The sequence below is a fragment of the Pinus tabuliformis genome, chromosome 8 (genome assembly GCF_031772625.1).
Source record: "Pinus tabuliformis cultivar Carrire ecotype Pingquan chromosome 8, CPIR1, whole genome shotgun sequence".
In the NCBI taxonomy this organism is placed as follows: Eukaryota; Viridiplantae; Streptophyta; class Pinopsida; order Pinales; family Pinaceae; genus Pinus; species Pinus tabuliformis.
The window spans coordinates 1200773117-1200783023 of NC_142294.1; positions in this window are offsets into that span (position 1 = coordinate 1200773117).

A 9907-nucleotide genomic window follows, 5' to 3' on the forward strand; every position below is an offset into this window, starting at 1 on the left:
CAAGTCTCCTCTGTAAAACATCATTTTCAGCCCTGAGATGCTGAATGATCTCCTTCGCCTCTTGGCTAGGAGAACTGACCTCAAGATCAATCACCGGATCCTCATGAATCATGGGCTCTTTGCCCCTCTGTAGTACCTGTGCTGGTGAAGAAAGCGAGGCCCCTTCCACCTGATGTGGAGATAACACTCGCTGAGCTGAAGATGAAGGCGAGACCCCTTCCGCCTGCTGTGGAGATAGTACTCGCCTAGCTGCTGCAAATAAGGCCCTTGGGCCTTTCTGATAAGTGACCAAAGGAGTGAGCTAACATGTCGGGTGACGGGAGCATCGGGCTGCTGAGATGGTCCTCCCTCCTCATGAATAACCTCCTGATGTGGCTGATGTGGCTGATGTGGCACTGTGAAAAACTCACGGGAGATGAACTCCTCCCATGAGATGCCCTGCTGAGTCAACTGATATGAGACTATGAGCTGAATCAAACCATAATGGCATAGGCTCCTGTACTGCTGGGCCGGGGTCTTCTTCTGCAACATGGGCACCATCCTCTGAATGTTATGAAACAAGAAGACCGGGATGTTCATCATCCTCACTCGGGTGAAATGCATCAAAAGGCGAATGTGATATGAGTACACCTGTGAAAATCTGCCCTCACAGGTAAAATAATGCATAATAAGCCTCATGATGGGAGCATACTCGCTCCGGAGAAATCTGAATGGAAAAACACCTGTCAAAAGTCTCACGAATGATGGCCGGACATAGGGCTCAAAGTGAACAAAATCTAGCAATCTGCGCTTAGGCCACACCTCACCCACATTTGGTATCCCTGTAGCCTGTGAGATCACCTCAGGAGTCAATGTGAAGTTCACCCCTGCCAAAGTGACATGTCCATCATGGAGGTGTAAGACAAACAAGCGGGCCAACTCTCTATGATGCTGAATCCGAGAGATCCTCTCACAAAACTGATAGCAAGACATGTACTGAAAGAAAGTCACTGCCAAAGGACAAGCCTGTAATTCTGCCAAAGAAGTAGGCTCCTCCCGCTTATGATGTCCTCCCTTACCCCCTCTACGAGGCCTCCTCTGTTCCTCAACCTCTGTAGATGATGAATGGTCATCACTTTGCTCATAAGTTTCGGTTTCTGACATGGTTTTGGAGCAAAGTGGACAAACTGAACTGCTGTCTCTGCCTGCAAAAAGTGTTGAACTCTATGTTTGACCAATTTAGAAGATTTGAAGGGAGATTGAGGAATTTTGTTGAAGTTTGCGGGCAAACGGTTCAACGGGTCGTGCAGGCCTCCCAACGGGTCGCGCACCTCCCAACGGGTCGCGCCCGTAGTATTTCTGAACTGCGGAGGAGCCCTGAACGAGTCGCGCACCGCCCAACAGGTCGCGCACCACTCTGCTGCCCGAAATCACTGCAATTTCGCTCCTTTCTCTCAATCACTCTCTCTTTCTCTCTTGCAAGCTCTAAAATGCACAATGAGAGTGAAAGGAGGGAATTTGGGCCTTTATAAGTCTTATTTGAAAAAATTTCATTTACAAACCCACTTTCTAATGTTTTTTCTTTTGACACTTTATAACACTGATTTTTGGTTTCCTTTATCCTGATTTTGACTCATTGAGTGCTTTGACCTGATTCTTTTTGCAGGTAGATCATCTGAGGGACTTTGGCAAGGGGACCAGGGTTACTGCTGTCCTTTTGAAGACTTTTTGGAATTTCATTCTTTTTACACAACTTTAACATGACCTTGGCTTTAAAAAACAGATTTTTTAAATCCAAGGTTGAAATGGTTGAAAATGAACTGTACATGATGAAAGTATCAAAGAAACATGTTTACAATCCTCCCTCTGGCTTGCTGGGCACTCAAGGACTTTCAAAGACATGACCTTGCAAGGATAAATGACCAAAACCCTAGACCTAGGACCTTTGACCTTAAGACAAAACAAGACAAGCTTGAAAAACTTAATGACTGATATGATTTGATCCAGCAAAGCCAAGAGGGGTATAAATAGACCAGCTCCTCCATCAAGGTTATGGCATGCCTAACGGGATGCAAAATTTGACACTAATGAGACACCTACTAATGCAAAATGCAAAGAGCTTTGATCACTGATGGAGGGCTTTCAAGACCGACACTAACATTGGCTCCAATGGGGATGGTAGCTCCTTGGAGGTACCAAGAACCGCAGACCTCTGGGAGAGCAGACCAGTGCCTTATAGTCATTGGGCAATGGAGTCATTATTTCGGCAAACAACACAAGACTTTGACTCATTTATTGACTGAAAACTTGACTGAAAACTTAACTGGAACTTGACTCAAACCGACTCGATGGCAAACTGAAAGAACTTGAAAAACTCACTCAACAGACCAAACACAAATGACTCATGACTGACTTAACTAAAACAAGAACTTACAAAGCTTATTAAAGGGCAGCAGTCCATCAAGATTTAAAATCATGATGACAACCACCTGCATACTAATGAAATATGTACAATCATGTATAATGAGCTTTCCAATGTAACCAATCCAGCAGATGGCTACATACCAAATTTCTGCTCTCGCTTATCTCGAGCAGGCGAAACGATGAACCTGTAGGCAACTCAAAATAACCACTGAAACCAAAGCTTATGATAATGAACCAGGCAACATTTATCTTTTCTAATGCTTGCAGAAGAATGCCAAAGGGATCTTGATAATCCTGAAGCACTACCTTGTTTGGAGATCCAGCTGCAAAAATATAAGTACTCGCTTCATTCCAATCTGAAAGAACAGTGGGTTGCTGATTGATAGGAAGGCACAGAGAAGTATAAGCTTCTGCCATATGAGTGTTGGCTGTAAATTCCTTGACCGTGAGAAATTTTGACATATTGTCTCTCTCAAGCTTATATTCCTCAATTTCATGGTCTAGGTCATTCTTAAACAGAAAACAATCCTCAAGATCATCAAACATGACAGCCTCATCATCTTCATGAAAGAAAATATTATCTGTTTGCTGATCTATAAAACTAATTACAAGACTGTCATCATTTTCAAAAGAGGAAGAAGTTTCACCAACACTTTCGTGACCATGTGCACACTGCCGATTTGCTTTAGCTTGGGTTGTAGCATGACCTTTCAAAAGCTGATCTATCTCCTCTTCAGACAAAGGAGATAAGACTTTTTGTTTCCCTTTGCTCAAACAAGTCTTGTCTTCTTGAAATAACATTTCAAAACATGAAAAATCTGAATGACAGTCCTGATCTTCTGAAACTTGGAAACATTGTTGATCATCTTCATATGACATGGCAATCAAACTATCCAAATTATGATTGAAAGAAGAGTTTTCACTTACTTGAACAAAGATCTCATCTTGCTGTTCATGAGCTGGCTGAATTACCTCCTCATGCAGGCTCTGTTCTGATGGCATAAGGACATTTGAATCAAGAACTTTGTCTATGATCTCAACAACAAAACTCTCCTTTTCAGGATTCGGCACAAGGTATGCTTGGTTATCACAATCTGAATGTAGTTCTGAAGTAGCTGACTGGACATTATCACACTCTACAATCAGCACTGGACTTACTTGCATGCTGCTGTCTTCTGTGGGCATATCTGAAACAACATTTTCTCTTTCCTCATTTTCAGCCATATGGAAATCTTCAGCCTGCTGATCTTGACAAGTATCCTCTAAGATTTCTGTGTGCTGCTGAAACGGATTTTCATACAGAGCCTCCATGATCTCAACATCCATAAAATTATCATCTTCATAATATTTCTCAAGGCTTTCAATCAAACTATATGCATGCTGGCAACAGTCTTGAACTAAATTCAATGATGGATAAGAGTCCTTATATCTTACAATGAACATAACATGAAAATCCTTTAAACAGTAAATACAAGCAGGCGGCAAACTTTCATACCATGATTGGGCTTTACCTTCCAGAGTGGCCATGAATATCTTCATCAAGCAATCTTCAAGAAAATCCACCTTCAACTTGCGAATATGCATGTGAAATCTAACTAGATGTAAAGCAGCATCCTTCTTACCATCATCATTAAATGTAGGCAGATTCCTTGACCAATCTACCTTTGGAATTTTATTTGGAAAACCTGGAATGTGATCTCGGCTCAGGGGAGCGTATCTTCTTGCAATCCGATCCATCTTGAAAAGCTCAAAGCTACTGATCTTTCTGCAGTGAAGTCACCATGAAGCACAGGTTGTTGGATTCTTCAGTGAAAAGAGTCGCGAGGTGAATGATTTCAGCCTTGTCAGTGTCTGATCGTTGTCCACTATCAACAATCAGATCTGAACTTGATACATGTGCTGGGGTGAAATGCAAATGAAGTGGTCGTATTCACAAGCTCACGGAGATTGACTGAAGCAGCGTTTATCTACTTGCGCTGATGCAAAGCAAGAGCATTTTCGAAGGCTACCTGGCGTAACTTCAGGCTCCGTCTAAGACTTATGAAACAAACACATCAACCCACAAACAAGTTTGTTCTCCCCAGTATGGTCGCCTGTATGTTAGCGCTTGAAATTTCACCTCAGGCTGAGAAAGGTAAACCTCAAGGCTACATCAAACCATTCAGCCTCGTAGCTAGCCCTACAGGGCAGGAGAAGGCTCTCTCCGGTCAATCTCGGTAGATATTCAATGGGATGAGATGACCAACAAGGTAACACTGATATTAGGCTAGTAAACTGATTAGAAAGGTTGATTTGGGGGTTTTTTGGGTTTTTGGTGGCAATTTGAGGAATTGCAATTTTGGGTGCGGGGATTGGACATAGTTTCTGCAGGGGGTTCCTTGGGGCGAGGTAGGAAACAGTATTGATGCCTTAACTTGAGATGGATGATCAGGAATGAAAGTTGAGGAGCTAAAGAGAGCAAACAATGACTTTGAATTCCCTTTAGACAGTAGAAAACATGGAAATTAAACAAATTTAAAAGCAGAGCATGGCTAGCATGAATTCCTACTTTAACACTTCATTTGTTTAATGTGCAGCAGTAAAGAAAGGAAATGAATCACATAACAAAGCTTACAAGAACATTGAGAAACACACCATCAACACATGAGTCCACAAGAATCCCAAAGATGACTGCAAAACCCTGGTCTTCCTTAGCCAAAAATTGCAGAGATACAGTGAAAATATACAATGATAGCTTCTCCCTCAAGAGTCCAACCATGAAAATGAGCAAGAAAGTACATAATATAGATGATCTAACCTCTTTTCCTACCTCCATGGGTCGAGCTCACTATCCTAGGAGCTGTTTGAACCACTTCTAAACTAAGCACTACAAAATAGGCAGTCAAAACAACTTGCCTCTATAAACTTGGAAATCAGTTCATACAATCAATTTTTACCCTTTACATGAATGAATCTTCTAGAAGTGTTAAACAAGAGTAAAAGTATCTAAAAAGTGTCACAATTACATCCATGACGATCATCATTAACCTCAGAAAGTCGAAAAGGGTCAAATCTGCAATTTCTGGGCTGAACTGTTCAAATCTGGCAAAATTTCCTCAACGGGTCGCGCACATTTCCTCAACGGGTCGCGCACTTTGGAGCTCTGTTTGGAGGCCTTCCCAGTGTCAGAATTGGGTGCAGGATAGCTCGTTGGAAAGGTCTCTGAGTCTACTTTCCAACCAACTAGAATTTTTGGATTTGGAGTTCATTTACCTAGTCAAAACTCAATTCTCCCAAGACTGCTTCTGCAACTCAAAAAAGGGGTAGAAAGTCAAATTTTGCATGTATTTTGACCTTCTGGAGGCCCAAAACCCCATAAAAACTCAAGTCCATCCATGGGAATATGTAATTTTTCATGAAAAATCTAAAAATGCTGAGTTTTTGCAAAACGGAGCTACGATGACAAAGGGTCTCACCGGGGGTGAGACCCGTTGAGAAGCCAAAACCTGTAAATTTCCAAAAAAATTCCAAAATTACCCAAATTCTCAAAAAATTTTGGGATTTGTACTGTAGCTGATGCTAGTGAGTGCCATGATCTTTGAGGGATGCCTCAGCCAAGATACGGAGTGGATTGGTCTTCTTCCTCCGCTTAAGAGCCTCGGACAACCTCCTTCGGAACATTTTCATTTTGGCCTTGCATACATGCATCCTTGCCCAATAGTGATTCTTCATGTTTCTCAGCAGCCTTTTCTCTTGGTTGGCCTTAGCCAACAGCCTCTCCAAGTGAGCATTCTCCTGAATGAGCATTGACTCTCGGTCAGCAGGCAATGGATCACCGGGTCTTCTACGGTTTAGGAATCGGTCGCTACGAATCCTCCATAACTCATCAAGCGCTTTCTCATCCTCCAATTGTTTGTTTCGCTGCTCCAGGTAAGTAATAGTCCATTGAGCACCCTCAAGTCTCCTCTGTAAAACATCATTTTCAGCCCTGAGATGCTGAATGATCTCCTTCGCCTCTTGGCTAGGAGAACTGAACTCAAGATCAATCACTGGATCCTCATGAATCATGGGCTCTTTGCCCCTCTGTAGTACCTGTGCTGGTGAAGAAAGCGAGGCCCCTTCCACCTGATGTGGAGATAACACTCGCTGAGTTGAAGATGAAGGCGAGACCCCTTCCGCCTGCTGTGGAGATAGTACTTGCCTAGCTGCTGCAAATAAGGCACTTGGGCCTTTCTGATAAGTGACCAAAGGAGTGGAGCTAACATGTCGGGTGACGGGAGCATCGGGCTGCTGAGATGGTCCTCCCTCCTCATGAATAACCTCCTGATGTGGCTGATGTGGCACTGTGAAAAACTCACGGGAGATGAACTCCTCCCATGAGATGCCCTGCTGAGTCAACTGATATGAGACTATGAGCTGAATCAAACCATAATGGCATAGGCTCCAGTACTGCTGGGCCGGGGTCTTCTTCTGCAACATGGGCACCATCCTCTGAATGTTATGAAACAAGAAGACCGGGATGTTCATCATCCTCACTCGGGTGAAATGCATCAAAAGGCGAATGTGATATGAGTACACCTGTGAAAATCTGCCCTCACAGGTAAAATAATGCATAATAAGCCTCATGATGGGAGCATACTCGCTCCGGAGAAATATGAATGGAAAAATACCTGTCAAAAGTCTCACGAATGATGGCCGGACATAGGGCTCAAAGTGAACAAAATCTAGCAATCTGCGCTTAGGCCACACCTCACCCACATTTGGTATCCCTGTAGCCTGTGAGATCACCTCAGGAGTCAATGTGAAGTTCACCCCTGCCAGAGTGACATGTCCATCATGGAGGTGTAAGACAAACAAGCGGGCCAACTCTCTATGATGCTGAATCCGAGAGATCCTCTCACAAAACTGATAGCCAAAGGACAAGCCTGTAATTCTGCCAAAGAAGTAGGCTCCTCCCGCTTATGATGTCCTCCCTTACCCCCTCTATGAGGCCTCCTCTGTTCCTCAACCTCTGTAGATGATGAATGGTCATCACTTTGCTCATAAGTTTCGGTTTCTGACATGGTTTTGGAGCAAAGTGGACAAACTGAACTGCTGTCTCTGCCTGCAAAAAGTGTTGAACTCTATGCTCGACCAATTTAGAAGATTTGAAGGGAGATTGAGGAATTTTGTTGAAGTTTGCGGGCAAAAGGTTCAACGGGTCACGCAGGCCTCCCAACGGGTCGCACACCTCCCAACGGGTCGCGCCCGTAGTATTTCTGAACTGCGGAGGAGCCCTGGACGGGTCGCGCACCGCCCAACAGGTCGCGCACCTCCTTTGACGGGTCGCGCACCACTCTGCTGCCCGAAATCACTGCAATTTCGCTCCTTTCTCTCAATCACTCTCTCTTTCTCTCTTGCAAGCTCTAAAATGCACAATGAGAGTGAAAGGAGGGAATTTGGGCTTTTATAAGTCTCATTTGAAAAAATTTCATTTACAAACCCACTTTCTAATGTTTTTTCTTTTGACACTTTATAACACTGATTTTTGGTTTCCTTTATCCTGATTTTGACTCATTGAGTGCTTTGACCTGATTCTTTTTGCAGGTAGATCATTTGAGGGACTTTGGCAAGGGGACCAGGGTTACTGCTGTCCTTTTGAAGACTTTTTGGAATTTCATTCTTTTTACACAACTTTAACATGACCTTGGCTTTAAAAAACAGAGTTTTTAAATCCAAGGTTGAAATGGTTGAAAATGAACTGTACATGATGAAAGTATCAAAGAAACATGTTTACAATCCTCCCTCTGGCTTGCTGGGCACTCAAGGACTTTCAAAGACATGACCTTGCAAGGATAAATGACCAAAACCCTAGACCTAGGACCTTTGACCTTAAGACAAAACAAGACAAGCTTGAAAAACTTAATGACTGATATGATTTGATCCAGCAAAGCCAAGAGGGGTATAAATAGACCAGCTCCTCCAACAGGGTTATGGCATGCCTAACGGGATGCAAAATTTGACACTAATGAGACACCTACTAATGCAAAATGCAAAGAGCTTTGATCACTGATGGAGGGCTTTCAAGACCGACACTAACAAGTATTTTCGAATGATAAGTGCATTTTCTCATTTATCCAAGGACAAACTTCCAATAAGAAGGAAATTATTTCTCTTAAAGACAATAAATACCCTAAAGGGATTTCTCCCCTTGAAAAATCTTTTTCACCCGAGAATGTGTCAAATAATAAGGAAAGACATAAAGAAAAATTGAAAAGAAAAATATGTGAAACTATAATTTTGGATTTTAGAAGCCCAAGGGATCCAAAGGTCTTACAAGTTGATTTCCAATGCTCTAAACAAAAAAAAGTGTTGTTTGATTGTTTCATAAGTTGAAGGATTTATTTGCTTGGTGTTATAAGGATCCACGTGATTAGGAATCTAATACCATCCAAAATGATATTTTCATCAAGGAAGATGATAGGCAAAGACAAAATTCTATTAATGTCACACCTAATATGACAGTCGAGAAAGATCCAAAAACATTATTCCTTACTCATATTATATTTTACGTTAAGTACTCTAGACAAGTTGCACATCTCATCCTTCTTAGAAAATAAATAAATCGCAATGTACATCTTTATGACAATTTTCGTACTTGAAATAGGGCAAGCATTGAGAACGACTCCCCTTCTCCTCATGTCGATAAATGATTAAATAATTGATTCCATACTCTTCTTTGTATGTATAGTTTTTTATTATTTTGAGTTTCTTTTGCTATAGTTTTTCTTTTTCTTCATGCATTGCTTGGTTTCTTTTACTTTTGTTGCTTACCTTTTATTTTTACCAGTCATCATTGAGTACAGTGTTGTGTTCCCTGAATCTAGATCATTTATAATAAGATTGTTAGAAGCTACTAGTTTTTCAAATTTTGTACTAACACCTTTTAATTAGCTAAATATATTAATGAGCAGGAAACATAGCATCTATATGTTGGTACACAAGAAGGTGTTGCTACTATAATCGTCACTTCCTCATCATTTATTCTGCATAAAAAAATAAAAGACAATTATTGATCCAATTTTGTCACATCCCATGCTTCCCTACATGACAACTTGCCTACCCTCTCTCATCACTCCATGCATTTCTTTTATCACATGATCCCAGAAATTATGAGTTATGGCCTGTTACATACAACCCTCCCTATGAAGTTGCCAGATGTTGAGCCACTTTTGTAAAAAATTATGCAAACGATTGCACTTCATCATGACACCTCCTCTAAAAAGGCATAAAAATAATACATCTAAAATAAATTAAAATAAAAAAAATTAAGCCTCAATAGGTGTGGTCCCTAGAGAAATAAGAAATGCTCACATGACATCATTTCATAGGTTTATGTTTTCATATCAACATTTGGTGTTACAAGGAATTATATATTGTTATATATTCTTTCATATACATTGCAAGTGTGGTTTGAAGGTCTTAACTATACTAACAATATTAATATATGCATGAAATTGATAGATATGGAGTCATTATTGGAAAA